The sequence below is a fragment of the Melospiza melodia genome, chromosome 1, assembly GCF_035770615.1.
Source record: "Melospiza melodia melodia isolate bMelMel2 chromosome 1, bMelMel2.pri, whole genome shotgun sequence".
NCBI lineage: Eukaryota > Metazoa > Chordata > Aves > Passeriformes > Passerellidae > Melospiza > Melospiza melodia.
Genome location: NC_086194.1, coordinates 163,629,415 through 163,652,211, shown reverse-complemented (window position 1 = coordinate 163,652,211; position 22,797 = coordinate 163,629,415). Strand labels below are relative to the sequence as shown.

The window sequence follows — 22,797 nt, the reverse complement described above, 5'->3', positions numbered from 1 at the left end:
TGCTGTCAGTTCCCTGTGGTGGGCATGTTCATGGACTAAGATCACATTGCAAATCCACTTCCAGTGGAAATGGCAGTCCTGGTGTTCCTCCACCTATCTGCAGCTCTGGCTACATTAGTAGCCCAGGCACATCCACACCATGGAGTTAAATACTGCACAGTGTGGTTCATGCAGATTAATAATTGTTACATTACCTGTGGATGGTGGGAAGAGGGGTTGAGCCATGTGGATGCTGTTCTGCTTGCCCTTAGGGCCAGAGAACAGGACTTGACCTGCTTTATTTAACAGTAGCCTGCAGCTCTTATTCTGCTACCAACCACCACAGGACGGACCACATAAAGCAGATGGGCGGAGGCCAAACCATGCTGAGCTTCAGGAATTCTCTGGGTCTTCCTGGGTTTATCAGTGCGTGTTCAATAAGGAACAGCAAAGGGAAATCGGGTTGGGATGGAAGTTGGTGGTCATTAGTCCAACATCATACAGTGGCACATTTATTAAAAATGCATGTTTTTTAATTCCCTTGAAGAAGTAAGTTGCATAGACACTCTGAAGATTGATCTCCCAAATAAAAATCCATGAATGGAGTATCAAAAGACATGGGGAGGTAGACTCCATTACATTTCTGTGCAGAGACTACAAACCCTTCTCTAGTCATTAATTCCTTCCATTGTTTTAGACGAGAAATAAATTCAATATTTCAACTCTGAAACTGGTAGGAAGTTTCTCACAGCATTCAATGAGCTTTTGATTAGACCATTCTTTTAGCTGTTCAGGTCCTGTACATTTACTATGTCTGCAAGTGTGTAACATTGGCTTCTCATATATCTCTGGAGGAGAAGTATCTTTCCTGACATTAATTCTAAATGTCAGACTAAGGCTCTTTATGCCTTCCCCCACTAGGCCCTTACAAATTGGTTGTATATGATTATATCAATAATTTCCACAGCACAGATCTCAACAACATTCTGCAGGGGGACTTCATAAGTGATTGCTTTCCAAGAAAATCATGAGGCCTTCCAATCTAAATAAATGACTGGAAAAGAGCTCCACTTACTCTGTGTGGGTGCTTCCCAAAAGACTTGGGTGGACAGGAAGAGACAGAGTGTGATTTCTCCCAGTCATAAATCTTGTGCAGACAGGATTCTTCTTTCATACCTCCTGCAATGAGCAGTCTGGAGAGGCACAAAGGACTGTCTTGTAAGCAAGAGACTGCAGAGATGCTCAGACTGCCCAGATTTGCACTTCTGTGATCAGGGCCAGCCCACTGAGGGTACAGATGTGTCATATGTGTGCATTGTACACAGGCACATGAGTAAAGATATTTAATGAAATGCTTTAATCCAGGGAGGCAAAGGTAATACTTCAGCCTACCTTAGAATAGAAACTTCAAAGCAGGAAGATTTTCTAAGCAGTTTCAATTGTCTGTTTTCCCTTATTCTCAACCTACTGAGTCAACCTCCAACTACAAGTGAGAAACACAGTGTGCAAGCAGGTCACAGTGGAAGAGAGCTTGAAAATACTCTCCAGAAGGAAATATTTGATTTTCATTTCTTCCCTAGAAGTACTTTTATAGATTCATGGTACTTGATGATTAAAAATGATGCAACATGTCATATGTGGATATGTCTGTATAGTGTATTACCCAAGAGACACAAAAAGCGTCCCTACACTCTGAGCCAACCAGAAGCCATTCAAACCTGGTTATCCCAGCTCTGGGTCTTACCTAATCCACTTTTCAGAAGAACAAATCAGCTCAGGTCCAGCACTGATATAATTGTGTGTATCCAGCTTTTGGTTGCTCTACGCAGAGCGCAGGCAAAACTAACTTAACTCTGCTCACTGTGGACCCTGTATCCCTGCCCACAACAGGGCCATTTGTTGAATACAGAAAATGTTCAGACCAGGGTAAGGGATGTTTTCACTTATAGGAGATATAAAAAAAGGCTGTTTTAAAGTTTAGTTGAAGTTTTTTCTAGTAGAGACACATCCTTCAGGAAAAACAATACAGTGAAAAAATCTGTCATAGACATCTTTTATGAAAAATCCTTTCCTTAGGATTTTTCCTCCTGAGAAGCTGAGACGCCTCAGGAACAAAATGTAAACAATGATTATCTGCTGCTGTGGAATGCAACAGGTGGATCTGTGATTAGCTCATGTTGGTTGTTTTTAATTAATGGCCAATCACAGTCAGCTGGCTCAGACTCTGTCTGAGACAGGAACTTTTGTTACCATTCTTTCCTATTCTATTCTTAGCTAGCCTTCTGATAAAATCCTTTCTTCTATTCTTTTAGTATAGTTTTAATATAATATATATCATAAAATAATAAATCAAGCCTACTGAAACATGGAGTCAAATCCTTGTCTCTTCCCTCAGCCTGAGACCCCTGTGAACATGGTCAAAAAAACCCTCTTTCTTCTTTTCTATTCTGTGTTCCTTTCACCATAAAATGTGTCACTAATTGAAAATGGAAATTAAAAAAGGTGATTAAATTTCTAATATCTTTAACCTAGCTTTGGGAAAAGTCAGGATTTCAAGAGCAATTGCTCTGAAGATTGCCCTTAGAGTGAGGTTTAATACTTCTTAAATAAGTGTGTGTGGGCATGCATGAGCAGCTTTCTGAGTAACTGTTTAGCAGGATGTAGAATACAGATATGTTGGGAGTTATTTTGGCAAGTAGAGACTGTGCACTGTGTTCCAATGGGTGAACAGTGGAATAGAAAGTTAACACTCAGTTGCAGCCTCATATTTTCCTTCCAAAAGCCACGTACATAATCTGGAAAGAGTCTGTATACACCTGTGGTCAAACATAAGCTTGTTGCAGCTTGAAACTTATGTGGAATTCAGAGCTCATCTGCTCAATCTAATATCTCATCACTAGTTGTTTCTTAAGAGTCTCATGATAATCTCATTGTACAAGTATATATTAGTGGACTTGAGGAGTGCTTCAGTACAAATACAGATTTCATTTAAATGTGATGCTTCTGTTTATTTTTTAGCTGCTTGAAAACAGCATCAAAATGCAGGACTGTTAGAAACTGAAGGAAAAAGGTTCTGGTATGAATGCCCTAGATATAAAACAGTAGATTGATAAATCCAGCCAGGGATAAAAGAGTTCACCTCTGAAGCACTGGACTAAATACCAGGCAATCTGTGTTTGTTTTTCCTGGCTTCCAGTGAAAACCTAAGCAGCAGTCACTTGAATCAAGAACTTACCAACACAAACATGTTTGCATGCATACTTCCATGATTACTATCTTTGAATTCAGTAGACAGGCATGGGAATTAACTGTTTGCTGGATCAGCACCTTCACTACTATGGTTTACACCTTACCCATGTTTCACTTCTACTGTAGAAACAAAGGCAGCATATTGCCCTACAGACAAAAAACAAAAATATGTCATCTGTGACAAAGGCATTAAGCACAGACTGTAGTGAAATTGCTGATTTGCTAGTTTCTGCCATTTAAATTAACATGCAAAATTTTCCCAACTTTTCTCCCTGATTATATGCTATCTGTGTTTTCTCTGTGTGAAGAATAGAAACCCACACTGTTTACCTTATGCAGCTTCTTCATGAGCACATGATCTTGGTTTTGTAGGCAGTATCACAGCAGTTCCCAAGGGAATGTTTGTATGCATAATAGTATTTATCTATAATCCCCATAGCATTTTTTTATCAGATCAATGCTGAGCATTTCCATAAGATCTCTAGTATAACACGATCAATATCATTACATAGCTCTATGTAAGGAAGACATTTCTTCTTTAGATTAAATGAAAAAGCATTTTTGCATTCTGAGCCATGTAATCGTGTTACAATGAGAAGAAATTTATGCATCAAAATCCCATTACTGTGACTGAGAGGAACACAAATAAATGCTCATGTATCAATCATTACTGTAATTGTTATTATTATTCAGGCTGATTTATAGAGGACTATTGCTTTTGTGTAGGAACTTAATAATCAATCAGATTTGCCAGCCAAATAAAAGGACTCCAGCTCAGTGAGTATAGAGGTTAGTGGACAAATTCTCCTACCATGGACATGAAAAGATATGATACTGGAATGTTTCTTACAAGTGGTTGACATAGTATTTTAACCATGGACTGAATCCTATGGTGCCTGTTTATTATTTATAAGTATCTTAAAGCTCCCAACCCCACACAGGTTTGGCCTGCCAGAGACAAAAGAGTGTAAGCATTTGAGTGCTTAGCATTTGAGATATGAAAAGCTTCAATGAATATATATATATCACAACAAAAATCATTATTTATCTCTTTTGGAAAATGGTAAAAAACTTAAGGTTTCTGAGGTAGGACAAGAAATTTAGCCTACTTCAATCACTACCTTAACTTCTTTCCAATTCTGATTTTGGTAAAAAGGGGATTAACAAAATTTGGTCTGGTATATTAAAATATACTAAAGATGTAGAGAATTATCAGAGATGAGGATATGTTCCCACAAAGAATAGAAGTAAATGCATGGTGCTGCCTGTAGTCACCAGCATCATTGTAATTATTGCAATGAACTTGACACAAAATGGACTTCTGTGAGCACACAGGATAAAAAAAAATGTACTATGATGTATAACCATAAAAAAAAAAAACTAAATAGCATCTGCTCCAAATCTTGGTATTGATTTTCTAGTAGTTCCATTAACATGATACTTCACATAAACACTCTACCACTCTGAACATTTTGGGAGTGTAAATAATTTTACCGCTGTAATCCTGGTTGACAAATCTCACATGTTTCTTGTATGGCCATGAGTCAGTACATCTCAATCAAAGTTGTTGTGTATTTTGACAAGGGAGGCTCTTAGACACAGCACATCTTCCTTGTGTTTACTGCCACCACATTCTGAAACATGATAATAGCCATTTGAATCAATCCTGGGTGCAGGCGTGGGGCATGAACCACAGCATTCCTTCTTGGTGCCACACAGTTCCTGATATACATCAACAATCCATATCTGAACATGGCAGAGCTGTTTTGAAGAAGGACATAATTGATTGCCTTGTTCTATCATAGTTGTGAAACCTTGAAATTCTTTTTTACACTCTAGATTTCTTTCACCTGGTGGCAAAATAAAATTGATACAATCTGCATTTGAGAGTTATAAAGGCCTAGAGAATACAAGTATGAGGAGGAAAAGAAAAGACAAATCTCAGGATCAGGAATCAGATAAGACATGTTTTCTTAACACTACCAGTGACTTCATGCCTGACTGCGAAGAAAGCTTGGTCTAGTGAAATGAGAACAGAAAAAGTCTGCTCCACCTGCATGTCAGAGATTTTCAGGTGAAGACAATCTCAGAAACACTGAAGGCAGTAGGTAGTCTGAAAAGCCTTTTTGTCTACTAAATAAATCTCAAGAATTATCTGAACAAAAATATTTTTCTAAAGCAGCAAAATTCCTTGCTTTAAACCAATTAAAGTCCATAGGATTATTCCAAGTAAAATAGGCTCTGGCCTCGGTCTTCAGAGAGGCAGTTGTCAATAAATGGTAGGTAATTTCTGAATGAATAAGAACCAGAAAACCTTGGAGACTAAGGCCTGGATTTATAGACAAACTTGCTCCCTGCCAAGAGCTAAGGCATGACTCCCAGCAGCCAGTGCTGCCCCATAACAGGCTGCCCACAGAGGCTGTGGCTGCCCCATCCCTGGAAGTGCTCAGGGCCAGGTTGGATGGGGCACTGAGCGACCTGGGATAGTGGAAGGTGTCTCTGCCCATGGCAGGGGGCTGGAACTGGATGATCTTTAAGATCTCTCCCAGCCTGGATGAACTTTAAGATCTCTCTTCTGTGATTCTGTGGTAACATCATGAAACACGACTTTCACCATTCCTAGGCATCAGTCCTTTTGGGTGAAGTGATACAAATTTGAAGCTGCCTTTCATGTTTACACATTTACTGAGATTATTTTCTCACTACCACAGTCACTGAATCTGCTCAGTTTTATGTAAAATGCATTAATCTTTCTCTTCCAAAGCTGAACGAGAAATGTCTGTTTATCTTGGTGGTTAGGACAGGTGCAGAAAACTTCAGATAGTTCAAACTGAGCAGAGTAAGGATTTAAAAATGGAGTCTACATCTCAGACAGTTTTACAATTGGGCACTGGAATATGACCTGGGCTATAATTCCAATGCCACTGATCAAATTAATAAGCTTGGGAAAATGAGGGATCAGAACTCAGGGCTCCTTTACCACCAGGTTCCCCTTCTGTAGCTCCATCCTTTTTTGCAGAGCTCTAACAGGAGGGACACAAAATGGTCTTATTCAGTGCTCCTGTGACAAGTCAATATCACCAGTTTGAGCCCTGGCAAGGTGATGATGGCCACACCATCTGCCACAACCTGGATGGATTTCCCGTGAGGAAAATAGGCAAAGGGCAGAGGACAACAGCATCCCTGCTCTTCCATTCCTTCTTCTCAAAGGGGCACAACAGCTGCTGGGCTTCACACTGTGGCTGCAGGTGGGTGACAGCTGCCAGAGGAGCCCCTGAGGGGTTCCTCATCTCCAGGGACTGGGAAGGAGTCTGAGTTTCAATCTTCACAACTCTGAATTGACAGCTGAGTTCAGGAAGGAATAGGAAACTCCACTGTTCAGCATCCCATGATGCTGCCAGTGAACTGAGGTTTTGGCAGCTGGGGAACTAAGACCAAAAACTGCAAACACTGATTGATTTTAGGCATTTCAGAGGTTAGGTGCTACTGGAAAGAAGGCTGTCAGAATTGGTCTCCTGGATTTAAGCATTTAATCTTGCAATATGAATCTCAGTCTGTAACCTCCTTTTTGTTTCTTTTTTTCTTTTATAATACAAAAAATCACAAAATTACTGGTTACAAGGAAAGTAACACCACATTAGATTTTGGTTTAAGTTGTCAGAAAATCTTTACCTGAAATACAGTTGAATCCACTTAAATCAATACATGTGAAGAGAATACACCTATTAAAATCAGAGGGTAAATTACAAGTATAACTCAACTTTACAAAAGGAACAAAATCTCTAGAAGAATTTTAGTTTAAGTCAATAATAATGATGAGGATAATAGCCATGTCAAACTCTTTTGAGCTAATAATTCTTAATAGCAAAAAAATATTAAAATATACTTTCAGTGAACAAAGGTTAAGCACTCAGCCAATTTTAAATGTGTTCTCAATGGTTGGAAATCAATGTGTACCTTCAGGCAGATATTGTATATAAACATACATAAAAGCAATGACTAACACAATATTATAACTTGAAAGTGTCCAGTAGGTGTGTCTTATCTACAATGTTATCCTACTGCAAAATCACAGGCACAATTTGTTGACTAGGCATTGACTGTTGAGCAGCAGAATTTCTCAACAGAGAGGTGTTAAACAAGGTTCAAACCCTGAAGGCTTTGAACAAAAAATTGCCACTGAAGTCAGCATGAAAAGATGCTGAGGGGGGGGATGGTTCTATCTCCAACCTCTGTGTACACATGAAAATACTGAACTTTCTCCACTGCCTCCAGTAACACTGGACTCAATGACATTTTTCCTTCCCTGCTTTCAAAGCTTTTCATAATATTACTGTCCTTTCAGCAGTACACAGAGTCAGCTTCCTGAGAGGGAAAGTCTCAGGGAAGGATGAGAAAGGCAAATTTTCTTTCAGGAACACCTCAAGAACTGCCTAGACACTGGGACATCCCAGGACTTCTCCTCAAATGCAATCCAGACTTGCAGTTCTCTCTGACATTAATAAAATCTTAGGGGAACTGTCCTGAGTTATTTCAACTATATAGCCTCAATGAGAACCATCCCAGGAAGGAGGGATATCAGATATTTGCATCTCTTCTAACAGCTTACTATTCCTGCCATGAATAGAAAGAAAAATTTTCCTCCTTGTCTTCAGAGAGATTACAAACTGTCTGGTTTAATTGCTGCAGACACACTCATTTGCAGTTGAAGTTGCAGGAGCCCACAGATGGCCGGCGGACCTGCTAAGGTGAACTGGGCTGCACTGGTGGGACAAACGGTTTCAGAACAGGAAGGGCAGGCAGGGAAGAAACAAAATTTTCTCCTGAAAATAAGGAGATATTCCCATTTTACTTAAGAAAGGAAGATTTTTCTGTGGAGGGAATGGAGGCTTGAGAGTAGCTGCCCTGTTTCTGAAGTGGTGCTTTAACAGCTCTCTCACTTGACTGACTCATGATCATGGATCATTTCTTACATCAGTGAATAAATTGGACTCTAAAGCTCATGGTGCCTCTGGGAAAAGAATTATCATGGGAGCTCCTGCTACTACTCCTGAGGCCACATCTAACAAGTTTTTTAAATGGTGATGGCTCTTTCATACAGAAAATGGATTTAAGTGTTAATCTTCTTGTTTTCTTGTCCTTTAAAATCATTCTTTACAAAGCACCAAAAAATTAATCACAAAAAACCTTCCCCAAATACCTCTTCTGGCCCTAATTTTCTATCATTAAATCCAATTTTATAGGCAACAAGATGTTATTCAACTAAGTACTTAAAATACTTAGGCAATCAAATAAGGCAAGTTCTTCATTAGTAGCACAGAGACCACTTATAAAATTTTATTGTATATCTGCAGTTGCTGGCATGTGATGTTATAAATGTGCAATGAACACATCTTCAAGACTACTGCTGAAGCAGTTAAGTGAGTAAAGAAGTTGCAACCACTGAAAAATATCAGAGTAGTGAAATGTACCTCTCACTAGAACATAAGAAGAAGCCTGCCTAAGTAGATAGGAAGTAAAGAGGTAAATGCCCATTATACTGGCATCTGCTAGTCAGGTAGGTCCATGAGGCACAGAAAACATAAAAGACATGGTGGCTGACAGCAATACTCCCAGTCAGACACAGCTGGACAGAAATTCTCTCCAAGAGTGGTGCCTTATGTGGCTTTCAATGGGATAAACTAGCAAGAACATCTGACAAACTTGTCAGGTGCCAAATTCACAACTGTGTGAAAGTGGAGAAAATTACATTCCCTTCCTCTGCCTTGTACTTTTGTATCACCAGTCAATCTCCTGTGGGCCTGCTGACACCTACTCCATCACTGCACAAGGGAGCATAAATGAGTGCAATTTAAATATCAAGGCTTCAAGAAGGGGTGTAGGCAGAGGCAGGCTGGAAACATCTCTGTCATCTGTGGTCTCACAAATTATCTGCTGTCTTCTCAAGATAGAAGTCATGTTTATTTTGCACTTCCCTGTGCAGTAGTAGAGTAGGGATGAGGGAATTTTAAGAGCTAGACCATTAGGAAGTCAGAAGTCAGATTAAATACATCAAACTTACACTCACCTCTCTTTCTTTGCTGGGAGAGGATCTAACTTTCTACACTTTCAGCACTGAGAACTTGGAAAGCATACAGCTAACTAGGCACTGGGGAGAGCAGAGGTATTTTGATTTGTTTATAAAAACTGTCAAGCACCACCCACACGCTGTCCTCAAGTGACCCAAATATATTCTTCTGCCTGAAGATGAAGCGTTGAGATATCCACCAGCACACAGAGTGCAAAGTGTGTTTTATGCTCCAGCAGGATAGATGAGCAACCGGCACAGAATAACAATAATAAACACACTAGCCATAATAAAACTCTTGAAGTCCTTTTCTCCTGAATAGGAATAAGCCTTGTTTAACTTTCTAAAATATTTGCACAATGGGGCTTGGGTTTCCAGTTTTTTGATATTTTTTTTTTCCCAGGCTTATTTTGGCTAAGATTCAAAGCAGAAGAGCCAAAATTATACAATACACAAATACAAAAGTGTAGCAGTGAGCTAAATATAGCTAAAAATATAAAACAGACAGATGGGCTGGTCTTTAGGCATTTCTAGATATCTAGATATTTCTATTCAGTGTATTTGTAGCACAACCTTGCACAAGGCTGTGGGCCTATTGTAGAGAAAATATTTAAAGCATTGGTCCTATTTCATTGTTTAAAAAAAAAACATGTGGTGGAAATTGTAATTTTTTGTTGTTTTTTTAATCTCTGATCTGTACTTTTTTTTCTCATTGTTCCACAAAAGCAACCTTGTCTTCTGTCTGACTGAAAACAGTACAAGAGTTAAATGAGCCTCCTGAGAACCAAAAGATATATAGTAGGAAACAAAAAATCCCCAAAGAAGCAGGAGCTGGAAACCATGTTGAGGCGTGTGTGACAGTATTTTCCATTCTACAGTCACAACAGAGGCAAGGTGAGACCAGGTGATAACAGCATTAAAAGAGCTGCCTGAAACAGCGAACAAGGGAAAACATATGCGGGCATCAAATTCCATGAAAAGTCTATTGCCTTTGCTGGCCAAAAGTCAATTGGGAACAATTGGGAACATTTTGTTGGAGCTTGCCAAAATGCTGAGCAAATGCTGCACCAGAAAAGTAAACAGTTTACAGAGCACTGGCAGACTAGAACTGAGGAAGGGAGCTTAGTAAGAAGAGAGTAAAGCAGGTCACAGAGCAGTGATTAATGGGCGCAGGAATCTCACATGCAATCATACACCTGCACAAAACAGCCTGGAAATATGGATTGCCAAATGGCCTGTGAAAAATTAGAGCAGGGGAAATATGTTTCAATGTGAAGCATATATTACAATGGAGCAGAAAGTGAATTCTGAATTTTACACAATCTGTACTTCAGAGGGTGCAAAGAAAGAGGACTGCTCTTCAAGGGGACAAAAGAGCTATCAGCAACTTACAGACACTCTCGTTGGTCACTGAGATCCTGGCTTGGCTTTTACTTCTCTTCCAATGGTCTCTACTTCCCAAATGCCTACTTTGTGAGTGGTGAAAAATCCCTAACTTAAATTCTTGGTAACAATATTTTAATAACAAGAATGGGTAAAGCTTAAGTTGCACATGGAAGAGTGATGGATTTTTCTTCTAGTTTGGCCGGAAAACTAATTTTTAAAGCTACTCAAGGCATAGGTTGCATGGAGCCCTATGAATAGCTTTGCCCTTACTCAAATTCTAAGGCTAATTCTTAAGCTAATAAACCTTACTACTAATTAGAACTCTACAGTGATAGACATGACATTTCAGATGGGCTTCTTACCAAATTTAACAGCTTATTCCAGGGAATAGGTAAAGATATTTGAAAGAGGATATCCACATGGTAGTCTTATTTTACCAAGAAAAGTAAGACAATTAGAAATAGTCCACAAAGTTTTGGGAAAATGCAGTATTACCTTTGTTTTTTTGGTCATAAAGAAGTTCTGTGGTCTTGGACAACAGTACACACTATGCTCATCCTATTCAAATGCAATTGGACTAAAGCCAGAGCACATCAAATCTGATTCTTGGTGTCAAGCATTAAATTCAGAATCTCAGTGCGTTTTTTTTTTTGGGTTTTTTTTGCCTAATGAAAACATCTCCATCATTTATTTGTAGCCATTATAGTCGCAAAGAAAATTAATGAAGCTGTAATTGAAAAAATTATGCCTGCAAAGATCAGGAGGCATCTAAAATTACACTCCCGGGAGGTGTGAACATCTGCTTTTAATTCTGCAACCTGTTGATGTTGTGAGCAGCAATAATATAAAAGCACTTCGTGTTTCTATGTGTGTGCACCTAAGAAGGTAAAGGAAAGGTAAAGGCTGAAATTTTTTATCACTAAAGGAAGCCCTTACCTCTGCAGATAAAGTAGAATGGAAAAAAGGTCTCAGTGGCTATGGGAAGACAATTTGACCCACTTTCACACAAGGCAAAGTAGAGTGCATTAGAAACATTTGGGCTTGAGCAAGAAGCAGCCAGCTGTGGACTTACCCAGAGCCCTAACTTGCCTTAGTGTGACTCTGTGTGTGCAAACTATTTGGTCTATATTTGAAGGGGTTTAAGTGATTTATAAGCCTCTATGAGCTCCCTCCACCTGCCTGGATGTCTCCTGATGAGAACATAGAAAAATCCCAGATTTTTTTTTTTCTCATACAGAAATCTTAAACAGGTTCTCTCAAAGCTGAGAAAGCTGGCAAGCGTATGGACCACATTTTCCCAACAAGACCACCAGTGTAACACCAGTAGCTTTTCCTGTTCCCCTACAAGCCAGCAGAAAAGGGATGTGAGCCAACTCTTCTTCTTGGTCCCAGAGGCTCCGTAGGCAGGACCCTGATGGTGCTTTTTTGGCTGTTGCTTCCCCTTGTCAGGTACCTGCTCATGGCAGCCTTGGAGACTCCTGATCCTTTTCTGCCGCTAGCCAGGAGCAGCATGACTCATTATTGACTGCACCACTCATGTTCCTGCCTTTCCAACAAACTCAATTAATAAGGCACTGACTTTCAGCTTTCCTTTCCAGAGCAGGGATCCAGACCAAAGACATTTTTCTGGAATGTCTACATGAAGTTTGTAGCATCTGAAGGCCAAAGGACTTCCCTGTGCTCTGTGTTTAGGGAGAACAGATGCTGCATAGAAGAAGGGTAAGGAGAACAGAGAAATGGAGCCAAAGGAGCTCAACAACTCAGAAAATTTAATTTCCCTACATATTTAAATTGTTAAATGTGGGCAGCCAAGACTGAAAAATTTGCTTTGTGCACGTGGAAGAATTTGATGTTCCATTTTGCCAGTTGTGCAGACAGAGACATATGCAATATTTCCTACAGGGTTTGTTTGGCTTTTTTTTTCCTTCTTTAACAATCTATTTTACAGGGCAATTTCAAGAGATGGCTGTGAGCACACCAGAGAGGTGCTATATCAAAACAAAGTACACCTGATTAATTATCTAACAAGGGAGATGTTTGCACAGCCAGTACCATTCATTTTTCATGTGACAATGCAGGCTTTAAGTGTTAGCAACCACTAAACCAACACTGCCAGAAGGATGTAGTTGCCATCCACACAATCTTTCCTTTCTGTCTCACACACGTGAGTGTTCTGCCAGGGATGTCCCAAGTTCCAGCCCTAATATCTCCTTTGTACTTGTTTCAGTGACTTGTGAGCCATTTCAAATAAGGGTGTAGATTTTTAAAATGTCATTAAATTGTGGTTCAAGAAGATTTAGTAAAAACATTTTAAAATATTGCTAAATTATTACATTAGGGAACAAATTCCCTTTTCTCTCATCTTCATCAGATTCACTCTCCACTAATGAATACGAAGAATGAATCTCCAAGGAATTTATATTTGAGTTTTAAAGGAGGTTCAACATTTGGATTTGGCTATAACTTCAATTTCCTTTCATGAATATTTTATTTAAATCCTGTATTAATCACAGAGTCACAAAGATAGTGCTTCTGTGACAGACAATGAGAGCAAGCAGAAGCAGAAGGCAGGCTTTCTCTCAACCTTAAATATCGCTAATTAAAAATTTCCCTGAAGCCAACTGATACCTGTGTGATTAATGGGCTGGCTAATAAATAAAATGCACCATGCTACTTTAAGACCATTGAACCATAAAAGCATAGAAAGTGTGCCAGTGGCCTCATCATCTTGAAATATGTTTATTAAAGCAACAACACAGAAGTCCTAAGGGTCCTGAATTGCTCCACATCATTAATAACCCGATAAAGCATACACTGAGAAACCTACTTCGGTTCATTATTCCAAGCAAGGAAACTATGAAAACAAGGGGAAAAGAAATCAGAAGAGTGAAGAGAAGCACAGGGCTTGTTTCTCAGATGAATAAACCACCATCTCATCCTTGGTGTGAGTGTGAACAACAGGGAAGGACTGGATGTTGCTGGGACAAAGCCTTTCACTCCCAGATTTCAGTTTCAAATGTGCTCCAGGTTGCTGAACACAGTGCCTGTCTGATGGGTCTTGTTTGGGTTAAACAGTCTAGGCAGCAGTTTGAGACAGCTTGAGGCTCATACTCAAAACCAGGGCAGCTTCTGCAGAGAGGGTCATGGGGACTCAATTACAGCTTCATCTGTGCTTAGGGAAAATCTCTTTCAGTGAAAGGAGCTCAGGGCAGGTAACTGCATCGATATCAGCTTAGTCTGAAGTGGTGCACAGATGTTTCCCCCCACAGAGGTAATACGCACCTTATGGCAATAAATAGGGCAACACTGACAGATCAGCTTGGGTTAGTCTACAACATGTCAGTAACATCTACTCAGGAGCAGATCAGGGAGAAGAGATGCAGCCCCTAACAAACCCTCTGCCACCCTGATGTGCTAAGCCCAGTGTAATGAAACTCTAGGCAGGCTGGCCCAACCACCTTGCAGGGCAGGCAGAGGTGGCAGAACCAGGCTCACATCTCCTGTCTGGAATTTTCTGTGCATTTCAGTACAGAGAGGAACAGTGGGTGAAGCCAGATGGAAACACACACTGATGCTCTGAAAGAGAGCTCTGCTATGAACTAAAGCTCAATATAGCTGACCCACACAGCACCAGTGGAAGGTCGAGAGTCTGTGAGAAATAATGGGCATCAACCCTTGCATCTCACCAGCCTCCAAGGTAAGCAGCCAGGCCTTGTTCTATCACATTCAAGAGCACTTTCCCTCGTCAATCTGATGTGAGTCTGTCTCCACAACCCCAGTGCTTAGCACTCTGGATCCTATGCTGAAATCGCATTTATTCATGCAGAGTTTTCCTTTCCCCTCTGCCATTTTTTCCACAATAAGCACTGATTAATTAGTAGGTTCCTCACCCTTTGTTTAGCCTAGGCCTTTCCCAAGAGTTGCTTAACTCACTAATATACACCATAAAAACACACCTGTATTTCAGATTCATAAGGAAACCAGCAAAATCCTCTATGCCTTTCTCACCAAGGATACATTGAGCTTTTTTCCTTCACTCAGGGTTAGGAAATGAGTTAGGCAAGGAATGGTCTCAGTCTCACATTCTGCTCTGTGGTTTGGCACTGATTCGTCAAAAAAAGAAGAGAATCTGGAGCTGACTCTGCTCTTTAAATAGAATTCTCTCCCTCTGCCATGGTTGCAACTGAGCACAACAGCCAGCTAAGTATCTATTGAAATAATTCAGCATTACAGAACCCACAAAACCCACAAAAGCACAAAAGTTTCCATCATAATTGCCATTTTTAACCAAAAAAAATCATTGTGGACATCAACAGTGGCAAGAGAGGTATCAGGTAGTATCAGCAGTCATTCCTGAATGTCTGCAGCCATTGAAGTGAAGGTCTCCTTCTTCACAACAGCAAAATCAGAGTCATCAATCCATACACATGCATCCATGTGACATGCCAGCCTACTATCAGCACCAAAACCAGACATTGTCCGGGCTTGTGTCAATGAAATGGACCCCATGACTACTCTTCATTGAATACAATTCACTGTCTTACCCCTGGTTTCCTCTGACCCCTTGAAATATTTTTTTTTTCAAATATTAAGTCTCTTAGTGAGGTCAAAGTGAGTAGCCAGATTCATCCATGGCTATTTAAACTCACAGTGAGCTGGCTTAGGTACTACACAACAAATAACATTTCCCTAAAATTAGGCTCAGCCACCCAAGGCCTGGGATATCTCTCCCAAGGTCCCCATCATGCAAACATCTGTATCTGAAGCAGCTCTCTGGGTGCCTCCTGTAGCCAGAGGACACCAAAGCAGCAGAGCCAATGGTCTCAGGGAGAAATACTTTTCACTGAATGGAAATGACATCTTTTGGCTAAAACAAACACAGTTCTCCACTGGCTGACTCAGACTCTGCTCTGAGATGGCTGAAGTGAGCTGTTCAGCTGTAGATACCTGTGTTCTCAAAACAAACATCAACAAATCCTGCCTCTGAGTATTTACTTATTTAATTTATATAGCTGTTCCGCTGAAATGACCGGCAATAATCACAGTCAAGCTCACAGATCAACAAGTTATTTAAAATCTAGCATGTTTACTCCATCTAAAGCTGATCAAAACTATAATAAAAATAACTCCCACCTGTTTGCACTTGTGTAGGAGGCCTCTGGTTGCATATAAAGCACATGCATCTTTACTGACCTCATCTTGGGTACGTCACCATGACTTCTAACAGCAGCCACATGCACACATAATTCACCAGCTTGACACATATAATTGCATGAGATGCATCTGTAAATACAAGTAATTTATTCTGCATAAACATAAGTTTCAGCTGAAGCCCATTTGATATTCATGCAGCAGATTTACATCCTCTCAGTGGTTCGTGTAGAGCTAATAATATAATGATATAATACACCTGCATGTTGGGACAGCTGTAGTTAAATGAGGCAGAGGTTTTCCTCAGCTCCTCAGGGTGGTTAAGGTGATATCAGCTTCACAAGAGGGAAAAGAGAAAATGTTATATATGTGTTGCCATAATCTGGGCCCTCCTCAGAGGACTTTGAGTTTCCAGTGGAAAAAATATGTTTAAAAAATTTCACAGTAAAAAAAGCAATAGGAATTTATTTGTACCTGCTCTGCAAATAAATAAAAGAAACAGCTGTATGAAACTAAGGGTGTCAAATCAGAAAAGACTTTGTCAAAAAACTGAAGTTGTGAAAGGAGTCATAGGATGCTTAAGAGTCCCTTTAGCATTTTCATAGCAAATGTAGAAAGCGATCTGGAGCAGCAACAGAGCACATTTCAGAAATGCTTTCTATCAGCCTCACAAAAATAGTTTACTACATATCTGCTTGTTTTCATCTACATGCTAGCAACATAACCTTCCAGCTACTGAAGAAGATTGCATAAAAAAGGAATATAGTGGCTCAGGTAAAATCATGTGGTTTAAATAATTCTGTCTTCTTACTGATGCACTTTAGGGTAAAAAATATTAGGAAACATTCTAGAACTTACATGTTTTAAGACGATTTAAAAACAAACAAACAACAACAACAACAAAAAACCTAGGGCAACAACTTCAGGGACCAAGTTACAAATAAATACTGATTGTTAGAGGAATGTATACTTGTAGCATTACATCAATTTTAAGCTTCACCTTTGCCAAAAAATTTAGTTCCAGGACAACTGAAATACTGCAGGAAATCTCATCAACTTTTGATGTTTAGTTGGCAGAACAGGAAAAAAATTTACTAAAATAAGCTTTGTGATGCTTGAAAATAATATTTTAATGTCATGATTGATATTATACAATTTTAATAAGCTAAAACCTAAATAAATTATTTTGGTATTTTTTTAACCCATCTCAGCACAGTTGGAATTTGTACAGGAGTTACCTCCGGAGACAATGCTGATTTTATTCTGGTCTCCAAATCAAAATGTAACCAGAGATCACCACCTCTGACATATTTCTGCTGTTTTCTCATCTCAGTTCCCAATACTCAAATATCAGAATCTGTTCCACTTTGCAGAATATAATGGCATAACTTTGATCTTCACTGTTGCACAAGACAACTGGTGCTACCTTGCTTGTGTTTAAACTTAAAAATCCTCTACAAGGTGAAAATCATCAGAGTCATCACTGATACATCTATACAATAACAGAAGCCTCAATGCTGTGTGGTTTCAGAATGTGCCTTAGTCCATGCAGATGATTGAATTAGAATAGGTATGAGATATGAGTAAAATTTACAGGTTTAAGATTTATTGAGAATCATTGTTGCCAAATCCCACTCTTTATGTTGCTGCTCCATTGCTTAAAGGAATTACAGGGGGGAAATGCATTTTTGATGCTGCCAATAGAAGTGATCACTTCACTTTCTGACATGCAATGGTTGCACAAAATACCTCAGATTGCATTTAACCAATGAATGACATCATAAACTTGAATCAGACACTGCTGGGAGCACAGCAGTTTTTTCTTATGATCCCTCAGTATGAGTTGCTAAACAGAAACATTTGTGTTGGAGTCACATTGTGGCTTTTGTAATACTCAAGACTTTGGAGCAAGTCAGTGAAAAGCTATTCATACACATTGTGTCTGGCTCACTATCCCACAAAGTATTTTAGCTCTAATCCACAGACTAATGTTCCTGTAGTTTCTGAAATAGAAATCTCCTAATCCTGGCATCCGAGGAACTACTGCATTCAGATGATAAAACTGAGTTTGTTTTCATTTTTTTGTTTACAAGTGTAAATTTCTTTGTGAATTTCTCAAGATGTTTGTTGTAGATCACGGAGGGAATAAATTTTCTGCAAAAATATTAGTTAGTTTAATTCTTTATCTTTTTTCTCTCTCCAAGCTTTTAGTTCAGATGAAATAAAGACCTTTTAAGGGTACTATATGTAAGTCCAAAGGAACCACCCTCAGACATGACTATGAGCAGAAACAAGAATTTTAACACCATTTTTACTCCTTATAAAACATTTGTGGGTGAGCTTGGTTCAATCTTCTCTGTTGAAAGTGTGAGAATTCATTCAATTAATAATTGCAATAGTACAATTGCAAGAATTAAATCAAGTTTCTAGCTCTGCATTGATCTCCTCTCATGGAGCAGTGGGATTCTCCAGCACAGAGGTGATACAAACAGCTGGCACAGAGGAGAAAAGGAAATAACATGTCTTAGTATTGGATTGTCACTATAATCCAGGGGATCTAGTACAGCCACAAATAAGGTAAATCCTAGTTAAAATCCTTAATCTAATAAATAGGTGTTTTACACAAAGGGAAACAATTTAAAGTAAAAAGGCAGAAAGATCAAATCCAGAGAAGATAGAATTTGGAATATGAGTCTCAACAACCTACACCCCTCCAGTACAAGAATAGGTACTGGACTAATGATTTTTCATGGCAAGATCATCCTTCAGCCCATATCTCCCACTTGCCTTTCTTTAACTCCTGCAATATTATAATGAACTTGAGAGGCTTTCCCTAATAAATTGATATTAAGACATTTCCCAGTAGAAGCCTAATTTGTCAGATAATATTGAGCAAACTCCAGTTAGCTGAAAATGTGTCACATGTGGCTGGATTCAGCAGCTGCCATTTATTATATGGTGCCAACAGCACTCAAACAATGAGTACAAGATTGCAGGTCTGACTGATCATTTCTCTGGCCAGCATCACAAGCCCCTTTTCTCACTGAACAGCTACTCAAACATGAGACAAGTGGCCAGAGTTGACTACTAACCACTCCTGCTACTTTTTCTATCCCTGTGCAGCATATTGTGGTGCAAGGGAAGAGCTTTCCTCAGGAAGATTGTAAAACAATGGCATTGTGGATAATTCCTGAGTCTTCTCCACATCCAGACAATCCATAGGTGAATGCAGAGCAGATGACCAAGTGACCTACGTTTATTGCTCTTTCCAGTTGAAGTTAATTGAAGGTTTTCAATCAGATATCTGTATCTGGAAATTCTTTACATTCCTGTATAGAGCATTAGCCCTTCCCTGAACAGCAGAGTAGGATGCTGTGTCTGGTCTCTGGAGTATGTGTAGGCTCCACATTTTCCCCTGGATATTCCCCCTTAGGAGCTGACTGGACTTTGCCACAGCTGCTTTCTGACCTGCAAAGCCACATTCATTCACATCATATCCAGGGTACAAACTTAGGAGAAATACACACACATCTCTGTGCACTTGTGTCTTGTTCTAATCAGGCATCAGACCCACAATATATATAAAAATATTTCAGAATGGCTATTTCTTCTGTCACTACCAGCACTTACATTGCTATTTGGATGTAATTGCCAGTACAACTGCCTGTGCTCTTCAGCCTGATTTACAGCAGCCAATAAGGAAGCTGACAAGAGAGGAGAAGCTGAGATACTACAGCAGGATGTCAGAGCAGAGAGCTATCAATGCTACCTCTCAGAGATAAAGCTAAAGGAATCAGCTGGTACTGGAATACTCTTGCATTGTGTTGCATTAAAAAAAAAAAAAAAGTTTAAAAAAATAGAATATTTTTTTCTTCCCTAGAGTGTTTATAATCTATAGAGACAAACAGATGTTATCCAAATTCATGGATCAGGAAACTTGAGTTATAATTGCCATGAAACTAATTCACTAGCTTTAGCAAAGGAAGGAGAGAAAAGAGAAAACTAAAAGCAATGTATTTCAAGAGGGCAGACTTCAATAAACACTGTAAATTGGTGGGTGAGATCTCCTCGGAAACAAGTTGAAGTGACAAAAGAGTCCAGAAGAGTTGGCAATTCTTTAAAGAAATGACAGTGAGAGCACAATCAGAAGCCATGCCAACATGAAGGAAGGATAGGAAGTGTAATCAGAAAACAATTTGGCTAAACCATGAGTTCTTCAATGACCTGGAGCTAAATAAAATGTACAGGAAGTGAAAACTACACTGAAATACTAAAGACAAATGTGAATGAATGACATAAATATGTGGGGAAAAATTCAGAAAGGCAAAGGTACAAAAAGAGAGGAAATCTGCAAAGGAAGCAAAAAGCTTTCTGTAAGCACATTTGCAGTAAAAAGAACTCTGAGGGAAAACAGTGGCTTACTGCTCAAAGGAGAGAACAAACTCCTGCCAGATGAGTCCCAGAAAAGTGAAATATTTGGCACCTTTTCTATTTCAGCCCTCACTGGAAAGGTTAACTATGACTAGAAAAAACTATGATAAAACCAAGGAGCAGCAACTCAGGTTGCAACAGAGGAAGATCAGATTAAAGAATACTGAGGGTTCCAATTGCCAGTTCAGTGTGACATTAGGACATTTATGCCAAGATACTTAAAGAACTTAAGAACTAAAGAACAGGCAGAAACAATCTCACAGGCATTAGCAAATCTCTTGGAGAATTCATGCAAGATCTGTAGGGTCAGAAAAGTGAAGGAGTGCCAGCAGAACCACCTATCTGTAGGAAGGAATAAGGGAGGAGACAGGGAATTACCAGGCTGACAGCCTACCTTGATTCCTGGAAAAGTACTGGAACAAATAATCCAGCTCTTTCTAAGTGCCTAGGTAGTAAAAAGGAGAGAAGTGGCAGCCAACATGTATTTGTCAAGATGAAATAATGTCAAACCCACCTAATTCCACTCTAAAACAGAGTAATGAGCCTTGTGGGTAGAGGAGGAAAAGAAAATGTCATACATCTTGACTTTAGTGTGGCTTTTGACACTGTTTCACATAATATTCTCACAAGTAAGCTAAGAAAACCTGGTCAAGATTAAACTACAGAGAAAAGGCAAGCTAAGACATCTGGAAATCTGAATTTTAAGAGTAATTTATCGATGATTTGGTGTCAAAATGGTAGGATTGTCCCACGTGAAAATCACAGTGTTCTGTCCCATGTCTGGAAAAGCTCAGTATTTTTATGAATAATTAAGAAGAAGGGATAATAATGTGTTTATTGCATTTACAAATAAAATCAAGCTCAGGCAGACAGTCTGTAAACACACTGAATGATAGAATGGAAATCAGAAAAATTGTGGCAAGTTAGAGAGGTAGTGAGGAAAAATGAGGTCCAATTCCACAGGAACAAATGAAGTGTATTCACATAGGTGAGAACAACAATTGATTCAAATACAGGACAAAGAACTGTTGTAGAGATAAAGAAAGTGATTAGGGAATCACAAACAATATAAATCAACAATGTTCCATTGTTTTGGAAGAGACAAACATGACACTGGTGTGTACAAGTAAAAATGTCACCTGAAAGATCCTCTTGTCCTACTCAGCCCTGCAAGGCTGCACCCAGCTTCAGGAAGGACTGGCCAGGCAGCAAGAATGTAATGTGGAGAAAAATGTGACCCTGGAGGAAAGAACTGAGGTTCCCTTGGAATAGGGCAAGCTGGAGAGGAAACATGAAAACATTCATTAAGTGCTTGAGAGGAAAAAGGAATAAGCTCTTTTTTTATGCTGAGGCCAGGATGAAACACATGGATTTTAACTGTAGCAAGAAATCCAACAGTAAAAAATTAATTTGACAGACATTTGCCAGAAGTTGTTTAGGTAGAGGTGATCCTAACACTGAATAGACAGATAGCCTAAAAGGCTTCAAAATGTTCCTTTTATCCATCTTTTCTTTTCATGGCACACTGTAGATTTTAGGGACACGGGTCACGGATGATTAACCAAAGTTCACAAGGGCATCTAAGAGCAAGCAGAAAATTGAAAGCTGACCTTAACAACACCAGTTCTTTACCTCAGAATATCTTTTCTCTCACTTCCTCTGCCTCAATAAATAGATTGTACATCTAAAGTATGCAGTAAATGGCACATTAAGTTTTTTTTCACTTAGCAAAGAAAATAGCATCTGGGCTGATTTTTTCATTCCTAGTTTTGCTGCCTCTCTTATGATAATATGTGTTAAAGAAAGACGATATCAAAGCACAGTTGTCTGCTGGAAAATATATTGCAGATACACAAATATACCATTAGACTTCTGCATATTTAATCTGCTGATTAAAGGTCACCAATAAAACGCCTTTTGACACAGCCCCCAAAAAAGCTCAGCTCCCTCATACAGCACATGTCAGTGCAGAACAGAGAATGACACATCCAGTTTATTATATCACATTCAAAATTTAGAATGGATTATTAGTGACAATATTTCTTTTACAGAAATAGCAGATGCCATCTTTTTTTATTAGAAATGCTGTGAATAATAATTAATAGCCTCTTTTGCTGTTAATAATATACTCATACCCAGTAAATATTGGCTAAATAATTAAGTAAAGAGGTTTTTTTTCTTTCCAATCCCCAAGCAATTTGCTTAATTTGATAAATTTTAATTGGAACAGTGAAGACTTGGTTAATATTTAAAAAACAAACAGTTAACCATGTTCTTTTGCACTGCCTGTATCAGCTCCATCAGAAGCACCATGCTGTTCTAGAGGGACAGAAACACCAGAACTGAGGCACCAGAGATACCAAATGCTATCTTTGAAATATGGACTCTTAAAAAACACATAAGTGCTTTTCTCTTTCTAGAATGCACTGGGGCCTAAAATACTCTCAAATCCCAGCCCATTCCTTGAGTGTATTCTTGGCACATATATTCTCAGAAAGTTGTGGGAATTGAATATCCAACTGTTTAGATGCCTT

At 39.1% G+C, this 22,797-nt stretch overlaps 1 long non-coding RNA gene across 2 annotated transcripts in view; it reads right to left on the bottom strand.

The window, feature by feature from the left end:
* Positions 1-21,526, bottom strand: part of LOC134430650 (uncharacterized) — an 88,920-nt gene extending 67,394 nt beyond the window's left edge. For both annotated transcript variants that reach the window (XR_010030884.1, XR_010030886.1), the window contains exons 1-2: positions 21,403-21,526; positions 15,815-15,964 (exon numbers count right to left, since the gene is read on the bottom strand). This is a non-coding gene — a long non-coding RNA (uncharacterized LOC134430650). The remainder of the gene's footprint in view (positions 1-15,814; positions 15,965-21,402) is intronic.
* Between the last annotated feature and the right edge of the window lie 1,271 nt (positions 21,527-22,797).